General features: G+C 46.5%; 2 long non-coding RNA genes across 3 annotated transcripts in view; both read left to right on the forward strand.

Moving 5' to 3' along the window:
* Positions 1-3128, forward strand: part of LOC148757827 (uncharacterized) — an 85313-nt gene extending 82185 nt beyond the window's left edge. Inside the window, exons 3-4 of the long non-coding RNA XR_016021628.1 lie at positions 2120-2232; positions 2933-3128. This is a non-coding gene — a long non-coding RNA (uncharacterized LOC148757827). The remainder of the gene's footprint in view (positions 1-2119; positions 2233-2932) is intronic.
* Positions 3129-3234: 106 nt separating this feature from the next.
* Positions 3235-22481, forward strand: LOC141567835 (uncharacterized). 2 transcript variants are annotated; one of them, XR_016021470.1, is made up of 6 exons: positions 3235-7846; positions 8596-8708; positions 9972-10121; positions 10825-10983; positions 11782-12709; positions 13167-22481. It is a non-coding gene; the product is annotated as an uncharacterized LOC141567835 (long non-coding RNA). The 2 variants fall into 2 exon arrangements; XR_016021471.1 differs by having other exon boundaries at positions 10872-10983.
* Positions 22482-25662: the final 3181 nt, after the last annotated feature.

The following is a 25662-nucleotide window of genomic DNA, read 5'->3' on the forward strand; positions in this document are numbered from 1 at the left end:
CCTTGCCCGGCCCCCTTGGAAGAATCGCTGTTCTGTACATGACCCTGGAGAAAAGAAGACCCGCCCCTGACCATAACAGGCCGACTCAAAGACAGTGTCCACGAGCACTAAGGGGCCAATGTCCGAAGGCAGCAAAGGTGAACAGAGCCCGGGTCTGGCTCACAGAGAGGAATGTTTTCCAAGTCGAACACTCTGCCAGGTATCGCTTTGCACACGCTCCGGGGCAAAGCTTTCCCCGTATCACAGCTCACTGCTCCTCAAAGCACTTTTTCTTTCTTCTTGTTTGAGCATTTCCAAGAACTGTAATCCTAATAATTGATCTTTATTTCCATCACAAGAGTGGTCTGTCAGTGTTCTGGGTTTTAGGGTTTTTCTTTGTTTTAACGCATTTTAAGTAGTTCACAAAACAATCCGATAAGGTTCAAGTGACATCAACACCGTTGCCATCGCCATTGCTTCTATTACTCTCTGTCTACTACTGTTAGTTCTATGATTCTGTATAGAGTGGAGGGATCTCCCAAATAGTAAGAGACACAGCTGACTCAGGAGCTTTGGCCTTTCCCCTCCAAGCCAATGGCCAATCTGTGGTGATTCATTCTCTACAACCAGCTATCCAGCGTGCTGTCCCCAATTCCTTTGCCATGGGAATAGTCAGCCTTATTGATGTTTCCTCGAATGACGTGTCCTTGGAGTGTGACCCATCCCATCCACATTATCACTGGGCCATGAATCAGTAACACTGGCGATGTCCAGGATATGTGAGGATTAGACCGAGGACAAAGGTCGTCGATGTTACCTTTGTATAATGTGTCTTGGGATGCGTTAGATTACACTGTGGCCGCCTGGAGAAAAATAAAGGCGGCTTCCCAGCGAAGCAACATTTGCCTTATTTCTGCGATTGTGAGTACGTTCTATACACCAGGTTGCAATGGCAGAGGATTAGGAGGGAGGAGCCTGCCGGCATCACTGAGAACTCCTGTAGGCCCTCCACGGCCTCCCCCTGGGCTTCCTGTGTCGGGAGATACATAAATCCTATTTATTTTCGCCACTGCGGTCAGATTTCTGTCGTAGGCAGCAGATCTCCTATCTGATACTGTGTGAACGAGGGGCGCTCAGCGAACAGCTCGCAGTGCAGAAAGGGCATTGGGAGGGCATCAGCGCTGAATGTGGCCCGGTGTCCCGGGTCAAGGCTGGTCGTCGTGGTGTCCGTAGACCCACTCCATTACAAGGCAGATGTGGGTTCCTGTGTGTCCAGTGTCTGATCTTTGTTCTACAAGAAGCCTGTTTCTGTGACCACAAATGCTAGATTAAAAGGGCGCTCCGGGATGAATCTTGATCACGTCCTCATTGCTGAATGAGACGTCAGTACCTGGAATTGCAGAATTGAACTCCATCCCCTTGGACTAAATCCTCTCAATTGTACCAGTCAGGAAACTGTAGCACAGAGAGGGTAATTCTTGCACAGGGTCACACAGCAGCTTGTGGTGGAAAGGAGCCAGGGTCCCAATGCTCTGATACCAAATGCCCTCTGTCTCCATCGCTCCCACAATGGGCCACCATGCAGCCATCAGGGGCAGAGGATGAATTAGGGAAACCAGGAACTTCGCAAAAGGATGATCTTGACCACCCCATGCCACCTGGCCTCTCTGTCATTCATTCTCTACAACCAATTATCCAACGCACCATCCCCAGTTCCTTCATCAGGTGAATAGTCAGCGTATTGATCTGTTTCCTCTAAGGGCATATCCTTAGAGTGTGACACATTCCAAAACAACGAGAGAGCACCTCTGAACATTTATCAGTACATCTAGGAATGAGAGGAGAGAGGGGCAGCCATTTGGGTTGCAAATAATCAAAATAATTCAAGATCTAGTTACCCCAGAGGAATTATCTCATTATTATTATCTGTGAGAAGAGGTGTCAACTCACTTCTGATCCACTTCGTTAAACATGTGTGATGTCCCTGTGAGGTCTCATAATTGCCAGTGGAATTTTAGGCACTGTGGCGGGGGTTGTCCTACAGAAGCCTGGCGTTTCGGCTCCCCAGCTCACCTCGCATAGGTCTGCTTAGGAAGCATGCTCGTTAAAAGCATTTCAAACCATTTAATTTTCATTTTAGAAATGAAAAAGCATCACATGAGGCAATTCTGAATTCCTTCCAGGAAAGGTCTGGACATGTGAAAGCCCACTCACAGAATTCAATATTCAAGCCACCAAGAGTTTTTTGAAAAGGTAATGTCTATTTTCTCAAACTATAAGCAATACATGCTTATTGCAGAATTTTTAGAAGACATATAAAAATGTGGAAAAAGAAATAAATACCATGTATAACCCCCCGACCCAGAGACAAACACTCTAACATTTTGTTTGATCACCTTAATGTTTATTTTAGTTTTTCCTATGCATATGTCAATACTTTTTAATTTTCTCTTCTTTAAAATATTTAATGAGTGAATCAAACTTTTACTCTCTCATATAAATATTGACCATCTCCCTTGAACCGATTTATCATTCGATCTTGTAAGACACTAAGCACATCCGGAGTCATCCTTCCATCACTCACTGACACAGAGAACTCCGTCATTTCAAATGAAAATTTCTGTGCAAGTTTTATTATTATTTCATTGAGCATTAAAACTTAAAATGTAAACTTTGCACAGCTTCCCCCCTTATTTAATAAGGAATTCTGAATGGTAGACACCAGAGACCATGAAAGCTGGATCTGGGCATAAACGCAGGCCCGCAGACCCTGCACAGCCTGATCTGACTTTTCATTCCAAAAGCATGTGCACAGGGGTGTCAGAACTGGAAATAAATCATTGATCTTACTATGTGGGGGAAATGAGGTCCTGAGGGGTATGTGCATAGCCCATTGTAACACTTATCTCAGTGCACTGTAATTTCTGGTGCATACATCTGTTTCTTGCATTAGGCAGAGGTCTTTGGAGCAGGAACCCTGTCTCATCCATCACGGAATCCCCAGGGCTTGGACGATGCCAGCCACATAGAAGCTGCTCAAGAAATATTTGCTGAACTGAACTCAGGCTGGAAGAGTCGCATCAGGTAGCTGATGACCCTGGGACTAAGGTGGGGGCTCATGTTGTTCAGTCAATGTGTGATAGATGAACGATTGGGAAACGTAGAGGGATGGGAAGGAGGGAGGGAGGCAGGAAAGGAGGGAGGGAGGGAGAGACGGGAAGGAGGGAAGGAAGGAAAGAGTAGGAGGGTGGAAGGTGGAGGGAGGAAAGGAAAAGGAAGGAAGGGACTTACCAGGCAATGTGTATCTATGGAAAGAGCATGAAACGTCAGAGTCAGAAGACCTGATTTATGCCATAGCTCCTCTTGTCCTACATGTGACCTCTGAGCCTCAGTTTCCTCTTCTCAACATGGGGCCACGATGCCCCATTTTCCAGCTGTTATGTGAATTACCTGGGAGAGTCCATATTGATGTTTCCGGCACAGAGCCAGGCGCACATTGCAAATACGTTTGGAGAATGATAAAGCTGAACAGCACCTTGCAATACAGGCTGACGCCAACCTCTTCTAAAAGGCTAGAGCAGAGAAGGCGCTTGTCAGTCCCCCTACCAGATTAAAAACCCTTGAAAATCAGAGCCCCAAGTCAGGGGACAATAAGCTCTTTGACCCTGAGGCAATCAGAGAGCCACTGCCTCTGTCCTCCCTGAGATCAACTGCCTGATGGTCCAAATGCAAACCTCTCATAGCTAACAGCCTTTAGAAGCAAGAGAAAGTCTTCTTAGTGAGACACACAAGCCCCTTTATGAACCAGCTACACCCTCTCCTCATCAACCACATCCCTTACCATCATCACTCCTGCACCCCAAGGAAACTCAAGTCTCCAAAGGCACAACTTCCTGATGTGGGGGTTTGCTCCACCTAGAACGTCCCTGTGCACTTGTCAGCCTGGCAAGCCACTAACAGGAAAGGGTCACTCACCTTCCAAGGCTACGGAGTGGCCCCTGCTCGACCTTCCATTGCCATATGGTCAGCATTCCTTCAAGACTCCATTTGAATGGCCCCAACTGTACAGAGGTTTTCTGAAGCAGCAGCATCCCCAACCCCTCAGGGAAAGTAGATTCCATCAGGTCTTCACCGAGGGGCCCTCTATCCTTGGCACACAGCTGCCATGACCTTTCTGTCACTGGGCCCATGCTGGTGAGCACACCTGCCTCACCTCACAGACTGTGGTCCCAGGACTGAGCCTTAACCCCTCTCATCCTCCGTGCTCTACATGCGGCCCAATACCCCGTAGGAGCTCTAAAACAGCAGAGACCATTGGCATGGTGCAGGGTACCCCATCCCTGAATAAGCCATGCTCAGTACATTTCTCCAGCATGAATTTATTACCAGCTTCTCCCAACACAGGCACCAGAATTTTTAAGGCATTTTTTCAGTGTCGGGCTAATCAATTCAGATTGCCCACAACCTAAGGGATCCCTTTTCTCAGGGCTTTATACAAACATCCAAAGGTTAGTTGAGAATGAATCAACCACACCAAAAAATAAACTATGAAGTTAACTTGAACCCAGTAATATATTTAGCATTCATTCCCTTGTACAGTTTTATTTTGCTGAACTCAAATTTCTTCTCATTGGAGAGTTAGTGACACCCTCAGCCAGGTGTGACTATAAAAATAGTTCAATCTTTCTTTTTCTGGCTTCTCGTTCTCTTTCACCTTTCTGAGTCAATGTTATTTTTGTTCTTTTATACCTCCCGATGATCTTCAGAGGGAAAGCTGGTTTCTCTGTATGAGGGGTGAACTATATGCTGCAGAGAGAGCTGGTTCTATCTGTTCACAGTCGCTCAATGGTTAAAAATTCAATGCAGTATCTCCATTAATATAGAGCTGCTATACTTTGGGTTACTACTACTGTTCCTGATTGGCCACTGCACTAACCTGTGCGATGCTGTCGCCCAGGGAAGAGCCTTCTCTTCCAACATCTGCAGTTGGAGAAACGATACTGAGGTAGAACCTGGGCATGGTGAGTGTGACAAGACCGGGGGTTCTACAGGGAGATTTCTACAAGTAATTGAAAATGCAGTTGAGGATTTATTTCTTCATTTCCTCGTGCATCCGGTAAGCAGGTTTGAGCACCAGTGAGGTTTCAAAATCGAGCAGCCACCAGATATTTGGAACAAATCACCAGTCAGGCTTAGAGTTGGTACCAAACGGGAGAGCTCTGTTGAAAGTTGCAACCACGGTGAGGCTTCCCACAACATCCCCCCACAACCCAAACCCTTCACTCCAACTCTAAAGCTTGGGGGCCGTGCTCCTAGGGAGCATGGGCAGATACTTGTCCAGTATCCTCAGGGGAACCGTGGCCTCTCGTCCGTTGCGTCCTAAGTAGGGCAAGGACTAGGGTTAGGTAAGAGAGGTACTTCCCTCCTATGTGAAAATTAACACGGCTCCGAGAAACTCAGTCATCAAGATAAATAACGTTCAATTCAATATTCTATGAAATCAAAGTTAATGCAGAAACTACATGACGATGAGTAAAACTCATGTTTTTTAAATAAGGACATGTCCAATGGGGAGAGGGTTAGGCACATGCAAGTAAGTGCAGAAGCGTCAGATTCTGTCTTTGTTACAATTTTTGATATTTTGTTCATCGTAGATGTTTTGCATTTATTTTGATTTTTTTTTTAATCTGGCAGTAAAATATTGACCGTGATACCTGAGGTTTTTGGGACCCCCTTAGATTTCATACTGAGTTGAGTGCCTCACTCATCTCACCCTAATCCCAGCAGCCTTTGTCCAGAGAGCAGGAGAGAGGGGTAGGCCTCCAGGCCTGACTCCAGAGGGGCGGCCTGGGCCCTGAGCCGCCTGGGCTGACAACGAGGCAGAAGAAGCAAGAATGTGCACCCCTGAAAAGACAGAGCAAATCTGCCTGGACCAGGTGACTCAGTCCCCAAGGCTGCAGGTGGCTATCTAACCCTAATGTCAGCCACAGCAGCAATAGGGGACTTGGAGAAAATGGTTCCCCGTGTCAGGTGGGGAATAGGGCAGGACAGGAAATTACAGGCCGATAACTCAGCACATGCGTGCCTAACTGCTCTGGAAAAATGTAAACAGAAAAGCATATGAGGTTCATTACCATGCTATGATTAGTCACGTTTTTTCCTTCTCTTCCACGTGAATGGATCCCAGCTCCATCAATTGTTCTCATTTGTTTTTGAACAGTTCTTTAAATGATATTACATCCTCCTTCACCAGGAAATACAGCGAGCGCTTGGGGCCTGGCAGGGCTTAGCGATTCACCAGCCCCACGCTGGACGGGCTCTTCAGCCTCCCTTTGGGTAGCGTGGAGCACCATTCTGCCAGATGGTTTATGAGACAATGCTTCGAGGACAGAAACGCACACGCCAGCTGTTTCAAAGAGGCCCGCCCAGCCTCCAAGGAGGAAGCACAGACAGAGATGTCCCAACAGGCTCATGCTGGCTGAGAAAAAAGCCACACATTGTCAGCAGGGCCAGCCCGACTTTGGAGCACAAAGAGCTCTAAGCTGGAGCTCTAAGGCCACCCCTCTGGACCTGCTACCTCGCTGAGCACTTTGCAAACTTCCTTCTCCCTGCTCACAACTTCTGCAGAAGGAGGGCTAGCCCTGCCCCCGTGTATCAGATGGAAAAACTGGAGTTCTGAGAGGTGAAGCTTTTTGCCCAAGGTCACCCAACCAGATCCCCACAGAGCGCAAGCTCTCAGAATGAAGTTCTCCGAGTTGCTCCCTCTCAGGGGGCTGTTGTGCTGGTGGCAGACTGGTGCATGTTCCCCTTGGTAGAGAACCTTTTTAAACCAAGATTCCAGTGGGCTCAGGGATAGGCGCACGGCTCAGCAACTCCTTATAATCTAGTTCCACAGGGTTTACATATACGTCATGTGGGGGGAAGGGGTTCTATGGCCAGATAAGTTTGAAAACTGCCCCTCAGACCTGACAAATTATTGAGGCAAATCATAGGCATGTGCCTGTGGATTCCTCGTGTCTCAATCCTGCCCCATAGTCCGCTGTTCAGTTTTAAAATCTCTCCCCATTTTATAGGGGAGGAAACCAGTGTATCGAGTACCTGAGACGTGTCAAGAACAATTCCAGCTCATGGAATTTCCAGATGGTTTGTAGGCTAAATTTAATATCCCCATTTTACAGGGGAGGAAACTGAGGCTCAGGGAGCTGGAGCATCTTGTGAAGCCTCCTTAGATTGCTAATGATTCACACAGGATTCAAACCGAGCTCTGCCTGATTCCACAGTCTACGTTCTCTCCTCCGCACCGAATCAACCAGAATGTTCCATCTGGAGCTGCTGCTCGGTTGTAGGGATGGGCATTTATTTATCTCTCTGCCCTCCACAGCGTGAGTGCCATGATTGCATTTGGATAGTTTAAACATCCCCAAACCGCTGAGGTCCTTGACTTCTCCTGCTTCTAAAGATAGGGGTGGATTAGTCAAATATTTGCACAATTTATTTGATTTTTGCTGACGTGTGAAAATGTGTTTCCTGAAGACACATGCAGTGTTCCCTGTGTTTACTTTTTTGGTACATCCTATAGATAGAGCTAAGGTAGGGCCACCAACGGTGCCTGAGAGCAAAGCCCTCACACTCTTCATGGCCCTCCGTGTGGGCCCTGGGCCTGAAGGGGTCAGAGGAGGCCACCTGCCCTTTCCTCTGCAGCTGTCACTGCCCTGGTTGACGCCCAAGTGCACAGTCCTGAAGGGACGCAGAGCGATGAAATGAAGAAAGAGTTAAAAAACAGAAACAAACGAAAAAACTGACAGAGTGATCGAAGTACTTCTGCACCCTTCTTTTGTTATAAAGCCCCAGAATTGTCGAAGTTAAGGTAAGAATAAACTTTCGTTTCATTCGAAATAGCTGTGGACAGAATATCCTTCCTGCCTAACCCCACTTCCTTGAGAATGGTCCCTGATGGCCCCAACAAAAAAGGAGTTTATTTATGGTGTAAAGCACAGTGGTGGGAAGTGATGATTCTGGGATCAAATGTGATCCAGGAAGACACAGGACAGGAGACGCATGGCTGGGTCTCAAGGCCAACACTCCACTAACTACTAATAGCAGTGTGACCTTGAGTGGGACATACTTAGACTCACTGAGAATCAATTGTCCCGTCTGTAAAAGAGGCTCAAGGCATCGGGCATATCATTCTTACTCTGTTTCCTTGAGTCTAAGACAGGTTGTTTTTGTTTTGTTTTGTTTTTTTAACATTTTAACATCTCCACTAATAGGATGTCTTAAAACCCTGCCATTCAGATTGATTAAAATGCAGTACTGAAGAAACAATCCATGCCCAGGGCAATTGCGTGGGGCCAAGCCCTCAGCCCTAGCCCTTCTGAGCTATGTGATAACTGAGTTTGAAACCTCATAACTTTTCTATCTCATCTGGTAAAATTCCTGTAAATGTCTGTTGGAAAACAAAAGTTTGGAAAAAGAACAAACATTGGGCAAGGGTTCATGCTGGAGGAATGCATAGAAGACAGGCTGTCTGTCCCCGGGGGTGTGTGAGTGATGTGCTAGGATTTCTTTATCAGAGCCCTTCAAGTGTCATATGCTTCTTACCACCCCACTTCACAGCTGAGAAAACAGAGGCCTGAAGCAACTTCGTGACCTACTTGAGCTCTCAGAGCTACTCAGTGGCTGAGGCAGGGTGGAGACTCACACCTTCCAGGAGGACCCCAAACAAGAAGGTACCTGAATGATGACCTAACCCGAAAAACTCCCACAGCCACGGTCTCCCATGGGAATAAGGGATGGCCAGGAGAGTCAGACCCCCCAACCCAGAGCTGTTTGCTTTTATTTGCTTTATACTTTGGGTTTCTGTGTAATGTTTTGTTTTCTTTTTTCTTTTCTTTTTTTTTTTTTTTCTGGGTAGAGGGGGGTTGGTAATGGTTCAGCAGCTGAAAAACATTAAATAAATGAACAGATCATTAAAGGAATAAATGCATAAGTGTAAGCCACTGGCCTTGCATGTCCTCAACTTACAGAAGAGGAGAGTGAGATTTACACGGGATGCTGGCCCAGGTCTCAGCGTGTTGGAGGTCAAGGGGAACACCAGAAGCCAGGTCTCCCAATGGTGGCCTCTCCGGTGCCCACACCACCTCTCTGTTCATGACGTTCCATAGAGTATTCCACCTTGAGTTTGATTTGGAGAGATTAAGCTATTTTAAAACACACAATTGACTGGGCTCTCTGTGTCCCTATCCAAAACAACCGAGAAGACAACTGGAAATACCAAACTAATGACGTCTCAAGCTGGCATAATTCTACGAGTGGATGCGTGCCATTTTGAACATGGTCTGCATTACGAAGCCATGGAATGCTAATAAACTGTGTGCAATAAATTGCATTTTAAAAGCATCATGGGAGACTGAGATTGCTCTTTTAAGAAACCCTACGAGGAATAGTTTGATAGAGTAAGAAGGAAAAAAAAGCTTTTACCAGCGGAATAAAACTCACTCATTTGAGTCTTATAAATCCAGACTGTGGTATATGGTGCTTCCTTCGAGCATGTTGCTTTTTATGTGTGTAGCATATGCCTGAACCCTTGCAGATAAATCAGGGGCATAACTATGGCTGAAAAGCAACAGCTCCACCAACTATCAATCCCCTCTTACCTAATTGCTCCCCACCCCCCATATAAACTAATTTCACCCCTAAAATATCTAAGTAAATGAATTCAGGGTGATTTAGATGAAAAAAGAACAGATTAGCTATTAGGAGACCCGAGTTCAAGCTTTTTGACGTTTAAGTAACCCATCCACCACCTCTCTGAGATTCGGTTTCTTCATGTATAAAGTAAAAACAGTATTTGCTCAACCGGATTTCGAGGGCAATTTTGAGCATCAAAACAGATGCTTGCAAAAGCGTTTATCAAAAGGAAACTGGCTTAGAGGATGGTGAAGCACAGGCTTTGTGATGAGACTGCCCTCTTTCTTGTCCCTCCCCCTTAGGTACAGGCCGTCATCAAGTCCTACAGATTCTGCGTCCTCTCCATGCGATCCTCTTCTCCACCTCCACGCCATGGCTGTAACCCAGGCTCACCTTTAATAGTTTCACCTGGACTATTAAAGCAAGGTCCTCACTGATCTCCCCGTATCCAGGTATAGCTACCTCCAATCCATTTTCCACAATTAAAGAAAATTTTCTGAAATGTAATTCTTACTGTCTCCCCACTGCTCACAAGAAAACAAGATTCAGCCCTTGTGTAAAGCTTAACAGAGCCTTCGATATTCAGCCCTGCCCACCTCTCCATTTTTCTGTCTCCTACTTTATACAATAGCCATATGGAACTTCCAGGTTCACCAGACACATGGGGGTATTTCTCACCTCCAGGCATTTTCTTGGGCTGTTTTCTTTGCCCATGGGGATGCTCTTAGGTGTTAGTCAAGGTGAGCTAAGTAATGCTACTGAAACAAACATCCCCTAAACCTTGTTCTACATGTTCCAAGGTGTTACAGGGAGGTGGGTTAGGAAGTGTTTTCTCATTGTCATCCCTCTGTGACCCAGGCAGACAGAGGCTCAGCATGTGCTTGCAGAACCACAGCAGTGGGAACAAACATGGCAAACCATGCACTGTGCCTTCAACTTTCCATTCAGCTCCATGGGCCAAAGCAACTCAAGGGGCCTGGGAATCCTGTCTTATCCTGGCCCAGAGAGCAGAGAGCCAGCAATATTTGGATGAACAGCTCTAATGATTCCACACCATATCGCTCTCTGCCTTGTAAACAAACTCCTACATTAGGCTCATCTCAAGTGCCTCTTCCTCCATGAAGCCTTCCTGACTCATACTTTCATCCTGGGCAGCACTGCACTTGCTGCTTTGCTCAGGTGCTTTCTCCCCCACTACACAGAGAACACCTCTAGGACAAGCACCACCTCTTACTCACATCTGCACCGGTCCAGCACAGCGTCTGGTGAGAGGGAGGACCCACGTGTCTCTACATTGAAGGAACAAATGCTTTGGTAAGTGGCCCCACAGCTGACTTGCCAGGCCCATGTACCCAAAAGTTTCCTGGGTGGTGATGGGGATTAGGGGAGAGGTGTGAGAGCTTCTGAGGGTTCAGGAGTCAGCTGAGCTGCCCCTCAGATGCCTGACCACTCCAGAACCAGCCCCCAGTGTCAACTACATTTTCTTCCTTCTCTCTTCTCTCAGGATCGATGGAGTCTCTTTATCCCAGGAGGGGCCAGTATGTCTTGACCCTACTTAGTTACTTCATAGCTATTCATTTCCATCTTTTGTAGCTGTCTAAAATCTTTTGTACACACTCTCTGTGTATTGATTGTTCTCTTCCAAGTAAATTCTGCCATCCAGCCTATTCCTCATGAGGGAAGTGAGAATTAAACACACACACACACACACACACACACACACACACACACACACACACACCAAAAAAACTACATTTCCCAGCCTCCCTTGCTGCTTAGGTACAGCCATGTGATTTAAGGTCTGCCAGTCAGATGAATCCACACAAGACTGATTTAGAAAGGAGTTACCTGGAGAAACAGGCAGATGCGAGGGATCCATTTTTCTAACAATGATGAGAGCAGACACAACCAGGCAGCCGGTCCCTTGGTGAGCCAACTCTGCCGTGTGGCTCTGGGAGCTGCCCCTGTAAGACAAACTTAAAGGCACAACATAAAGGAATGCCACCATGTTGTGAAAGTCCAGGGCACCATTCACACAGAATAACGTGAATAATGGCCTTGCAGTTAGACAGACACCAGTCCTTGCTAACGTCTATTTCTCTCTTCTTGAAGCATCTCCTCTGGGATCAATTTCCTGCCTCCACATCGTCTCCTAGCTGTGAACTAGAGTGTCTGCCACTGTCTTTTGACACAGGCTTTGGACAAAAGACAGGACAAAGGGAAGAAGTTCAATTCTCCTCTAGTGCTTTGTGGTGACTATTTCAGGTGTCATGTACCAAATAGGATGTGGTATCGTGAGCTTATTTTGTGCTCAGACAAAAGATGTGTGTCTGTGTCAAACATTCATTATCTACCACGCCCCTCTAAGAACAATGCTTGATCTTCAGAGCTGAAAACGAGCTGACATCGCTACCCATTTTAAGAGCGCACTCACAGTTGACTGTCACAACATCAGTGACACGTGAGGAGGCCCGGTGAGCTATCACTGTGCTAAGTAAGCGTTTGAGGTGGAGCATCTTTCATTCCCACGATGGCACTGGGGAGGTAGATGTGACTAGACTTTCCAGTCTATGGATGAAGAAAGGAGCACAGAGGTGAAAGGACTTGCCAAGGACAAACCACTCTCAGAAGTAGCAGAGCTGGGATCCAACCCCAAAATGCTGGGACCCCAGCTCATACCCCACTGAATGCTGGACAAGGGGGCAGGGCTGGGACAGACCTCACAGAACAGCTCCAGGTCACCTATTCCAACTGACTCCACCCACGGCTTCCTGCCGCCCCACTGCCCTGGGTCACACCGTTGGGCTTGACGTCAGCCCACCCAGACTTGAGCTGCTAAGCTGACCTCTTCGTCCTGCTCCTCACAGACCACGTGGCCCCATCGCCATGGGACAATTAGTCGCTACCATCGGTGATGGGCAGAGTAAGGATCAAAATGAGAGGTGGTGCAGACTCCAGTGCCACCACTGACCTGCTGTGTGACAAGCTAGTATGTCATGTGCTGCTCAGAGCCTCAATCTCCTCATTTGAGAAAAAAAGGGTAAGATTACTTTGTTTAAGGATTAAATGAGACCACATATATACAGCGCTAGTTCAGTATCTGACACATTATAAAAGCTTAATATCCGATAGCGGCTGTAAGCTGTTGCTATATCGTGTTGTTCTTTTGTTGTTTGGGCAATAGTGGTTGAGACAATCACTCCTCAGTGGGGCCCGTGGACCGTCACCAATCCTCAAAGTGTCCCCTGTGCAGTAAGATAAGAAGCTTGCACCGGATGGGAAGCGACTCCTCTCCCTGCCCCTCCTGGGCCCCTCCCAGGGCACCGCTGGGTTGCATGCAGTAGGTGCTCAGAATGGGAACCCAAAGGAAGTGTTGGAGATGCAGGGTGTCCGAGCAGAGCTGTGAGCGTTTCCTCTGCCTTTTTGACCCAGGGGTCGGGGAGGCATCCGGGCTCCTAGACCTTTCACTGAGCTTCTTATTTTCCCTTTGGCTCCAGTCCCTCTGCAGCATCTGGCTTCCATCACTGTACAGATGACACATGGGTCCCAAGCTCCTTGACCTCCCAAGGATTCCGAGCATCAGTTGGACTTATCAGAACTGCTCATTCCAAACTAGAGGAACGAATGTGCCAGTGGCGATGGGGAAGCAGCCTGGACCCAGCAAGAGGTTGGAGATAAAAGTGAGGACATGGGGTGGTGCCTGGGCCATCTGAGGCCAACTCAACTGTCCTGAAAGTTCTCCAAAGGCACCCCCACGACTGGCTCCTGCCTCCTCATCCCAGGCCCCTCGCAGGGGGCTGAGCCAGCATTGAATGCGTTAGATGTGCAAACCTTCTTGAAAATGGAAGAGCCCTCGCTAAGAGACAGCGGTTTCTTTATCATCGTTATCATTGTGGTAAGAGAACAGATGAGTTTGCCCCACTATTCACAAGGATCTCTCCAGGTGCTTAAAAGCAGTGCCAACATGTCCCCCATTAGGGAGACGGAATGAAGAGACAACTGCTGGGCACTCACCGTGGCCCAGACACCGAACTCCCTGCTTGAAGCCTCATCTGTTTAAGGCTCTCAAACTTGCTGCGAGTCACCTCTTTTTCTCCTGAAATTGACAGATGAAGAGATTGAACCCCACAGAGACCAGGGAAATTGCCAGTGTCTCAGAGCTTCCCACAGCCGAGCCGAACTCAAAGCCAGTTTTGTGTGCTGCCGAAGCCCCAGTGACGCAGGAAAAACTGGAGTTTGACTATAAATGAAGTGAGAAGGCAGGTCTGCAGTGAGACAGGACCCCAGGAGCGACCCCCGGAGATGTCCTTGCCACACTTGCACTTAACCCAGAGCCCCCTCCTGCTCACTCAGAAGTAAAGGACACTCCGGTCCCCCCACTCCTGCCCTGGTCTCGGGGAAAACCAGCTTCCAGAAGCCACCTGTTGCCAGGACCAAGCATACACTTTAGAGTCTAGAGGCCTGATTTTCATTTTTAACAGCTTTATTGAGATACAGTTGTCTTATCGTGCACTTCACACATTGAGAGTATGCAATTCAGTGGGTGTTTGTATCTTCAGAATTGTGCAACCATCCCCATGATCAATTTTAGAACATTTTCCTGAGCCCTGAAGTAACCTGCTATGCTTTTGTCATCACTCTACCCCCACCCCACCTTCCCCCCAGCCCTAGCCAACCACTAAGCTACTTTCTGTCTGTAGATTTGCCCATTCTGGACTTTTCTTAAAAATGGGCTCCTGTAACGTGTGGCCTGTTGTGACTGGCTTCTTTCACTCCGCGTAACGTCCTCAGGGTGACCCTATGCACACACCACACACACAGTTGTAGCCTATATGCGTATTTTATTCCTTTCCACATCCACATAATATTCCATAGTATGGATACATCACATTTTATTTATTAATTCATCAGCTGATGGACATTTGGGTTGTTTTTACATTTTGACTATTCTGAGTAATGCTGTTTTCAGCTTTCATGAACAAGTGTTTTAGGCAGACATAATTTTGTTTCTCTTGGGTGTATTCCGAGGAATGGAACGCCTGAGTCGCAGGTGACTCTGTATTTCACCTTTTGAGGAAGGCCTGACTGTTTTCCGCAGTGGCTACAGACACCCGCTCTGTACAAGTATGACGGCTCCCGTTTCTCCCCATTGCCAACGCCTGTTACCGTCTGTATTTTTTATTATAATAATCTGAGTGGATGCAAAGCAGTATCCCACTGAGGTCTGACTTACGTTTCCCCAAAGAGGAAGGAGGTTGAGCTTCTTGTCATGTGCTTGTTGTCCATTTGTTTCTCTTCTGTGAAGAAGTAGCCACTGAGGTTCTTTGCCCATTTTTTAAGTTGAGTTATTTGTCTTTTTATTACTGACTTGTAAGAGTTCTTTACATGTTCTAGATACAAGTTCCTTATAAGACATATCTAGTCTCTCTTTGCCAATCTGTTCTCTCATTCTGTAGGTCACTCTACAGCTTCTTAATGGCATCCTACAAGCACAGAAGTTTTTAATTTTAATGAAGTCTAATTTATCTATTTTGCCATTTGTGCTTTTAGTCTCAGAAAGCTTTGCCTAACCCAACGTCCTGCAGATTTACTCCTATATTTTATCCTAAGACACTTACAGTGTTGGCTCTTCCATTTAGGTTTATGATCCATTTTGAAATAATTCTGTGCAGTATGAAGAAGAGGTACTTTTTTAAAAGATGTTTATTACAAATATAGCTAACATACAATATTACATGAGTTTCAGGGGTAGAGCATAGTTGTTCAACTTTTTATACCTTAAGAAGTGATCACCACAATAAACCCAGCAACCCTGTGACGCTGTACCAGCCATCACACTAGTATTCACTGTATGCCACATGCTGTATGTTATTTGCTTTATACCTGGACATTTGGACCACTTATTGCCCTTCGCCTCCCCTCCCTTTTTAATTTTTCAATTACAATTGACATTCAGTATTACTTTATATTAATTTTAGGTGTGCAGCCTAGTGGTTAGACATTTATATAATTTAAGAAGTGATCCCCCTGAGTAGTCTAATATTGTTACTATTCATAGTTATTGATGTATCATTGCCTATATTCCCTATGCTTTAAGTTACATCCCCATCACTATTTCGTCACTACCAATTTGTACTTCTTAACTCCTTCGCTCTCTTCACCTGGCACCCCAGCCCCCTCTCCTCTATCACCCTGATAAATCTAGTACCCATCTGATGCCAGACACAGTTATTACAATATTATTGACTATATGCCTTATGCTGTACCCTACATCCCCATGACTTCTGTCTAACAACTTCTTAATCCCGTCTCATTTTTCACCCATACTCCCAACCCCCCTTCCGTCTGCCAACCATGAGAAATGTTCTCTGTATCTATGAGTTTATTTCTGATTGTATATTTTGTTCTTTAGATTCCACATATAAGCAAAATCATGTTGCATCTGTCTTTCTCTGTCTGACAGACTCCACTCAGCACCATACCCTCTGGTCCATCCATGCTGCCACAGATGGCAAGAACTCATTCCCTTCCATAGCTGAGAAATATCCCGTTGTATATATGTACCACCTCCTCTTTACCCATTCTTCCATCGACAGATAGCCAGGCTGACTCCACATCTTAGCCATTGTAAGCAATGCTGCAATGACCATACAGATGCACACGTCCCCTTCAAGTAACGTTTTGGATTTCTTGGGATAAATACCCAGAAGTGGGATTACTGGGTCCTTCTTTGTTTCTTGTTATAGCCTTTGTTTTAAAGTCTATTTTGTCTGGTATAATTTTAGCTGCAATAGCTTTTTGTTTGGTTTTGTTTTCATATTTGTGAACTATCTTTTTCCATCTCTTTACTTTTCATCTCTATGTGTGTCTTTCCATCGGAAGTGAGTCTCTAGTAGGCAGCATATGTAAGGGTTTTGTTTTCTTATCCATTCAGCCCTCCTTTGTCTTTTAATTGGAACATATAATCTATTTACATTGAAAGTAATTGTTGATAGATATGTAGCTATTGCCATTTTTTTATTCATAATTTTGACCTTTTTTATGTCTTAAAGGAATCTCTAACATTCCTTGTAATACTGGTTTGGTGGTGATGAACTCCTTTAGCTTTTTCTTGTCTGGGAGGCTCTTTATCTGTCCTTTTGGTTTTAAGTGATAGCGTTGCTGGGTAGAGTAGTCTTGGTTGTAGGTCCTGGCTTTTCATCACATTTAATATTCTGTGCCAATCCCTTCTGGTCCTGCAAAGTTTCTGTTGAGAAATCAGCTGACGAGCTTATGGGAGCTCCCTCATAAGCTAGTAATTGCCTTTCTCTTGCTGCTTTTAGGACTCTCTTTGTCTTTAACCTTTGCCATTTTAATTATGTGTCTGGGTGTGGGCCTGTTTGGATTTATCTTGTTTTGTCTCTCTGCACTTCCTGGGCTTGTATGTTTATTTCCTTCACCAGGTCAGGAAAGTTTCCAGTCATTGTTTCTTCAGATAGGTTCTCAATCCCTTGCTTTCTCTCTTATCCTTCTGGTTCCCCTATGATGCAAATGTTGTTATGCTTGATGTTGTCCCAGAGGTCTCTTGAATTATCCTCATTTTTTTGGATTCTTTTTTCTTTTTGCTGCTACATTATCTCCCAAATTGCTGATTTGATCCTCTGTTTCATTTAGTCTGCTAGTGATTCCTTCTAGTGCATTTTTCATTTCACTTACTGTATTCTTTACTTCTGACTGGTTCTTTTTTATGGTTTCTATGTTCTTTTTTATGCTTGCTATCTCTTTGTTGAAGTTCTCACTAAGTTCCTTGAACCCCCTTATAATCATTGTTTTGAACTCTGTCTCTGGTGGATTGCTTACCTTCATTTTGTCTGGTTCTTTTTTCTGGAGTTTTCTCCTTTTCTTTTATTTGGGACACATTTCTGTTTCCTCATTTTGGCTTCCTCTCTGTGTTTGTTTCTATGTATGAGGTAGATCTGCAATGTCTCTCAGTCTTGGCCGGGTGGCCTTACATAGTAGGTGCCCTGTGGGGCCCTGGCACAGTCTCCCTGGTCATCTGCTCCAGGAATATCCCTTGTGTGTGTTGTATGTGCCCTCCTGTTATAGTTGAGCCTTAATTGCTATTGGCACATTAGTAGGTGGGGTTGACCCCTAGGCTGACTGGCTGTGGGGTTTGGCCATGTCCATAGCTTACAGGCTCTATGTATGGGGCTTACCCCACTGAGTGGGATTCACCCCAACAGGCTCTGGTGCCTGTTGAGACCACCCTTTGTGTGTGCCACTTGTGGGGCTAATTGAGAGGCGTTCTGTTATGGTCTGAAGCCAGCCTCCAAGTATGTTGTTTCTGGGGCCTCTTGGGAGAGGCTCTGGTGTAGGCTCAGGTCACCCACTGCCTGTGACCAGCCAGGGACTACCTGGAAGGAGCTACAAAGTGATCCACCGTTTTTCGCTCCCTGTGCTAAACCTAGAGGCATGTGGGAGAGGCCACACTGTGAACTGAGGACAGCTGCCACCACTATTGGGCCTTGGGTAGCTCTGCTAAAAGCTAGGACACCCCGAGTCCTGCTGCCACCTGCCAACTCCCCTAAGGTTCAGTCACTGACAAAGCCTCGTGCGGTATGCAAGTTGGGTAAAGCAGGGTCTCAGAGAGTCACTACAGTGGGAAGTGTTGTGGTCACCAGGTTATCATGGACTCTGATTTGGTCCCAGTGCTGTGCCTGGAGTTACTCAGCAAGTCTCAGAGCACAGTGAGGGCAGCCACTGCCTGCCTGGGGCCTGTGGACTATGATTGTTTTCCAAGAAAGCGTGCAATGCTGGTGGGGCTGGCTGCTCATGGAGAAAGTGCCTCAGGTGTTGGGGGAATTGGGTGGGGCAGGGTCTCAGTGAGTCAGCAAGGTGGAGCCTCAGAGCTCAGCAGACCAATCAGATTCTGATTTGGTCCTAAGCGTAGGGGGTGGGCTCAGCACGCTAAAGATGGCGGCCGCCTGCCGGCTGCACGGGAGGAGGAGCATCTCACACGGAAAATGGCACTGTCCTCCAGCGCTGGCCTTGAAGCCACATACTTCAGTCTGCTCACCGTGTGCCTCTGATGTCCCTCGAGTCACCTTCCCTCCGCTGGAGCCCAAGGTGAGTGTCTGCGAGCGAATGAGTCTGTGCGGTGGGTGAGGGCCCTTTAAGAGGACACCTGGGTTTCTTGCCACTTTCCATCCCACCTGGATGGTCAGAATCCCCACTGTTTTTCACAGCCAGGTGTTCGGGCTCCTCTTCCCAGCACCAGTACTTCGGGCTGGGGTGCCAGCTGGGGGCTGGGGTCCCTCACCCCTCTGGGGGGAACGTCCATGGCTGAAGTTTCCCTCCCAACTTTCATGTGCCACAGAGGTTTGGGACCAGCCCAGTTTGTGTCTCTGCCACTCCTGCAAGTCTCGTTGTGGCTTCTTTATACTTGTAGTTAAAAAACTTCTGTTCTGCCAGCTTTCAGATGGTTTTCCAGGTTGATTGTTTTGCAATTTAGTTGTGATTTCCATGTGTTAATGGAAGGAAGCAGGCACAGTGTTTATCTGTTCAGCCATCTTGGGTCTCCTCCACAACCTCATACTTTGCATGTGGATATCAGGTAGCCCCAGCATCTTTCTGTGGGAAAGAGTATTCTTTCCTCATCAAATGGTCTTAGCACACTTGTTGAAAATCAGTTGATCAACAATGTGAGAATTTAATTGTGGATGCTTAATGCTGTACCGTTGATTTACATGTCTTGATTACTGTGGATTTGTAGTGTTAAATAAATTAAACAAGGAGTCCATTAGACTGGGATGTGGCTCTAATGCACTGATAGCCCATACATGCAAACCAAAACCTAAGCCAGAGTCAATGCATTCGAATTCAAGAAAATGAAACTTAAGCACAACTAATCACAAACAGTTAAGTAACCTTTCCTAAGGCACCTGCTCAAGCTGTAGCCAATGAAATAATTTTCTTGCTGTTCTTCTGTGTCTTCCCTATAGCAGTGTCTCCCCTGGCTCCTGTCCTTGGAGCACTCCTAACCACTCTCAGTTTAGCGCTGCCCAATTCAGATTGATGTTTGCTCAGATAGACTCACTGCAGCCTTAGTCTGGATTCTCAGAGAGACAGATGCTGAGATAGAAATTAGCATGCAGGAGGATTTTGGGGGGTAGGGGATGTTTTCAAGATCACGGCTTGGATGGGAGAGGAAGGGAAGCAGGGTTTTAGGACAGTGAAGTTGGGAGTCAAGAGCTCACAGGTGGGAAGGGGAGCTAGACAGGATGGAGAAGGTTGCCACGGGGAGAAGAGATGCACCACCCCGCCCCAAGCCTGGGTGCCTTTCTCACCAATCTTCTCCCAGAAAGACCTCCTCTGATGATGCCCTCACCCTCCGTCTGGTTTAGGAGCCTTTCTGTGCTACCATAGCAGTCTGTCCTACCTCTTCCATTGCCCCAACGGCACCGAGACCACAACCTGTTTACCTGCCACCTCTCCTCTTCCACAGTGTGAGCTTCTTGGCATAAAGGACCTTTTCTCATGCTTCTTCAAAGTTCAATGCCTTGCATGGTAAACATTTGAGAATGTTGATGGAATATATGAATGTGTGGACGCTTCATGCATGAATGCTATGGTTTCAGGTGGGTCTCAGTGATGAGCAGAATATTACCAAGGACAGGAAGACACTAGAAAACATGCCACTGTGAGCAGTGATTTTTGTCTCTTTGTCCATCTCCTGTCCCCAGGGCCTAGAATAGCAACTAGAACAAATCTTGCACTCAGTAGGTATTTACTGAATGAATGGCAGCAGGCTGCCTGCTCCCTCTTTGCTAGATAACTTCCTAAGTGAGAATTTCAGCCGTGCTCCCCGTCACTGGGTAGTCCTCCTTCCTTGCATCTGTGAAAACCTCCCAACCGCTTCCAGGAAGGAGCTTGGAACCACAGCCGTTTCTGAGATGTCAGGGCTTCATCCAGACCAGAATCTGGTTCTCACAGTATCAATCATGTTTGTAACACTCCTAGATTCTGTCTGAAATTCCCACGGAAATGGACCTTGAAATGGAATTCCCGTTGAAGCGCCTCCCCCTTTATCTGAGTTTGACAAATGCAGGCTGACTTGAGCCCGTTCCCAAGGCATAAGTCCTGGGAACCACTGGTACTAGGGGTGGTGGGGAGAGAGAATGGAGTGAGTGACTGACCATCCATGAATGCAATGCAGTGGGTACTAGTGTAAAAGATTAAAATCCCGAATTCTTAATGAATTTGGCTCAAACTTTTTGTAAGCCAAATCAAGCTCTATGCCTGGACTTTTCAGTTATTTGAGCCAATATACTTCTTATTTTTCAAGCCAGGTAAGAGTTGCCTTTTCCATTTCTTGCAACTCAAAGAGGCTCTCCAATGGCAGGAAGATGCTTCTAAGTGGAATGAGGCCGACTGGTGGTGTTTGTTTTCTTATTGTTGTCTTTGCTCTTGTCTTACTCTTCAAGATGCAAGCCCTGAGAGATTACTCAGTAGGTCTAGTTTCAGGCCCGAGTCGGCACCTCAATGTACAGTCCCCCAAATGGGAAAGTGTTTTCCAAAAAGGAATTAAGTTTGCTGTTAGCCGAAGTGGCAGTCAATAATAATAATAAAATACAATAAAGAGGCGTATTTGGGTTCCAATTCCTGACCCATCCAAACTGTCTGCCGGAATAAGGTGCAACTAGTCTTTGCCTCCCTCCCAGCTGGACACAGAGATGCCTTCATTCACATATTTGCTGACTCTTCCCGTGCACACAGGGTCTGCTTCATAGCTAAACCCGTTTCCAGCAACATCCTCCCACCCACTCCTGCCAGGCCAAGCACATCTCTTTGTCCCAGGAATGTGCCTGGTATTGCTGCCCCATCCATCAGTCAAGGTGACAACAGCCATGGCTTCATGCAACAACCAGTCTCATGCAGTCCCCAAGGAGAGGTTGATGGAGCGCAATGTGGCCTTAAGTCCATTGTTTCTAAGCTCAAGGCTCATTGTCCCTGTAGATCCTGGTTTCTGTGGATGCTCCAGCGTGTGGAAGGGTATCCCCACCCCCTGCTCCCTAATAATATCCACTTTCCACTTCCTAAGTCCTGGGCGTTGGCCTGGGCCGGGTAACACTGGGGACAGGATTGAGGGTCTTAATCTAAGTGGTGGCTCTGCCTTGTGCCCTTTGGGCTCTCAGTGTCCTGCGTGCCACCTTTCTCCCTGACTCCTGATGCCCGTAGGACTCTGCAGGGAGAGACCTGAGCCTGGTGCTGACCTCAGAGTATTGTGAGGCCTCCAGACAGTCCCTTTCTCATGGGCTTCGCTTTATCTGCCCAGCTAACTCTCCAGGGCAGGGGTCCCCGCCAGGTCCCCCAGCAAGCACCCGTTCTGCCCTGCTGGCACACTCCCAGGGACAAGGGGACTCATTCACAGGCAGCCTGTTCTGCCCCTCATCAGAGACCTCTAAAGCCTCAGCCTCCACGGGTGGGGACTGAGCAGAGCTCAGCGCAGTGCCGTTCCTGTTTCCCTGATGACCAGCCACTCACGAACGCTCCGAGGATCTGGGTGACACCGCCACGTGGCAGGCAAATCCTCTGATATTGCGCCTATGATCTGTCTGAGCCAGGTCTCTCCTGTCTATTATAAAGGTAATGCAGGTTTCAAGCCCGAATCTGGTTTTACACTGATCCCTGTGAAATCCCAGGGAGATTTTTGTTCAGGGAGTTTGTTGGTTTGTTTTCTTTTCTTTGGGGCTGTATATTGATGCTGGAGAAATGACTTGGGATCTCTAAAGGAAACGTCCACTTCACTCCCATTGTGTTGCATGTGGCAGGAGTGGGAGGGAGGACGCTGGAGTCAGATCTGTATCTACCTCTGGGTTTCCGTTTACTAGCTGTGTGACCTTGGGAAGGTTTCTTAAACATTCTGAGCTGCTGTTCTCTCCACTCAAAATGGGGATGGTAAAAAATCCACTTGCTTTGTGAATGCTCCAAGGATTCAGTAAGTGAAAACATGGGGTGTAGAGGACTTCACACGTTACCTGGCTCTGGGCAAGGACCGGGCAGAAGGCTGTTATTACCCCGCGAGCAATTTCCTGGAGAGGATTTTAGGTGCTTTGCACGTCCGGATGCCACTGCCCTGGTCACCACACTTGTGTGGTTTCCCTCAGGAAACTGAGCAGGACAAAGGCAAGAAGCTTGGACCCTGGACCTTCCACGACCGAGTCCAAAAACGTCTTGGAGGATTACCTCGTTTCGTGTTTGGGGAAAGAATGGTCTGGTCGTGGGGTGTAGACACGCCTGAAGATGAAGAGGTTTGGGACGTGAAGTGTGAGCTGTCTGGACTGTCTCTTGCACCAAGTGGAATAGCGCCCCCATTTCCGCATGGCCTCTTGCTCTGGACGCGGTGTGGCCGTGAGGAGAGAGGTTGGCCTTTGGACCCAAATCTCAGCTCTACCATCACACTCAGGTTCTTCTCCCACCTGGAGCAGTGGCTTCTACTCCTCAACCTAATGCTTCCTAGACGAGCTCTGGTTTTCTCTTTTTATTATTATTATTATTATTATTATTTATTAATTTCAGGTGTGCAAAGCAACATAATGATTAGACATTTACACCCCACACAAAGTGATAACCCAACCAAGTCTACTACCCATCTGACACTGTATAGCTATTCTAATACCGTCAATTTATTCCCTGTGCTGAGCTTTACATCTTGTGACCATATACCAGGGGTGCCAAAAAAATGTATCTAAGTGGACACGTTGGTCAGCGTTGCTCCAGCAATCGTTTGCCATAATCAGAAGTGTCTAGACGCTGATGGCAACCACTCTGAGCACCTCTTGTCATTGCAGAAGTCAAACAGGACTTGTATTCATCTTTTGTTGTCTGTATATATTGAGTATTATAGTTTTAATAGTTTTTTTTTTCCTTTCTTAAAATGTGTAGGGGCCGGCCCGGTGGCTCAGGCGGTTAGAGCTCCATGCTCCTAACTCCTAAGGCTGCCGGTTCGATTCCCACATGGGCCAGTGGGCTCTCAACCACAAAGTTGCCAGTTCAACTCCTCCAGTCCCGCAAGGGATGGTGGGCAGCGCCCCCTGCAACTAAGATTGAACACAGCACCTTGAGCTGAGATGCTGCTGAGCTCCCGGATGGCTCAGTTGGTTGGAGCCTGTCCTCTCAACCACAAGGTTGCCGGTTCGACTCCCGCAAGGGATGGTGGGCAGCGCCCCCTGCAACTAGCAACTGCAACTGGACCTGGAGCTCAGCTGCGCCCTCCACAGCTAAGACTGAAAGGACAACAACTTGACTTGGAAAAAAGTCCAGGAAATACACACTCTTCCCCAATAAAGTCCTGTTCCCCATCCCCAATTAAAAAAAAAAAAAGTATATACATGTTTTTGGCCATGTATATACATGTATCTAAATATATATATATATATATATATATATATATATATATATATATATAAATATATAATAGTTGACGTTCAGTATCATTATAGGTGTACTCCACAGTGGTTAGGCATTTATATAATCTATGAAGTGATCCCCCTGATAAGTCCAGTACCCATCTGACACCCAACTTAGTCTTTACAATATTATTAGTTATATTCTCTACACTATATTTCAAGTTCCCCTGACCAATTTGTACTTTCTAATCCCTTCTCCTTCTCCCCCATCCCCGAACCCCCTCTCCTCTAGCAACTGTCAGTTTTTTCTTTGTAGTTATGAGTCTATTTCCATTTTGTTTGCTTGTTTATTCTGGTCTTTAGATTCCACATGTAAGTGAGATTTTATGGTATTTATCTTTCTCCATCTGACTTATTTTACATAGTATAATATCTTCTATGTCTATCCATTTTGTTGCAAATGGTAAGATTTTATTCTTTTTTATGGCAGAGTCATATTCCATTGTGTAAATGTACCACAATTTCTTTATCCAATCATCTATTGGTGGGCATTTCGGTTGTTTCTATATCTTGGCTATTGTGAATACAGCTGCAGTAAACATAGGGGTGCATTTTTTTTTTTTTCAAATTAGTGTTTTAGATTTCTTTGGATAAATACCCAGGAGTGGAATTGCTGGGTCATGTGGTAGTTCTATTTTTAATCTTTGAAGAACCTTCGTACTGTTTTCCATAGTGGCTGCACCAGTTTGCAAACCCACCAACAGTGCACAAGCGTTCCCTTTTCGTCACATCCACGCCGGCACTTGTTGTTTGTTGATTTACTGATGATAGCCATTCTGACAGGTGTGAGTTTATAACTTATTGTAGTTTTTATTTACATTTCTCTGATGATTAGTGACATTGAGCATCTTGTCATATGTCTATTAGCCATCTGTATGTACTCTGGAAAAATGCCTATTCAGGCCCTCTGTCCATTTTTTAATTGGATTTTGTTTTGTTTTTGTTTTTTGGTGTTAAGTTGTAAGAGTTTTTTTTTTTAAGTAAATTTTGGATATTAACCTATTCTCAGATATATCATTGGCAAATATCTTCTCCCATTCAGTAGACTGTCATTTTGTTTTGGTGATGGTTTCCTTGGCTGTGAAAAAATGTTTTCCTCTCTTTTTAAAATTCAGTTCTCCCAGAAACTCGCGGAGGCCCCCCAGGCAGGCTTAGGGGTTGTTTTTTTCTGCTGTCCCCAAACTACCTGTGTGCTGCCACCAGCCTCACAGAACTGAAAGGGCCTATTCAGTGCCTGTCTTCCCGGCCACCTGTGAGCACCTGGACGGAAAGCACAGAGGCGCATTCATTTTTGTCTCCAGTGCCCAGAAGGACACCTGGCCCCATGATGGGAACCATAAATACTTGCTGAATTAATTAATGAAAAATAAAAAGCAAGGGGCGAGGTGCTAGGGACAAGTGTAGACTAGAGAAATAAGACGGGGAGCCTGGTGGGCCAGGGCGAAACTTGGAGGGTGTGAGAGGCCCACCCGCTGCATGCTTTGGCCTTGAGACGGGTCAGCGCCACTGTGTGGGTCGGATCACCTCTAGCTCCCTCCCATTTCTG

Source organism: Rhinolophus sinicus, chromosome 6 (assembly GCF_057876585.1).
Source record: "Rhinolophus sinicus isolate RSI-liver-muscle chromosome 6, RSI-T2T, whole genome shotgun sequence".
In the NCBI taxonomy this organism is placed as follows: Eukaryota; Metazoa; Chordata; class Mammalia; order Chiroptera; family Rhinolophidae; genus Rhinolophus; species Rhinolophus sinicus.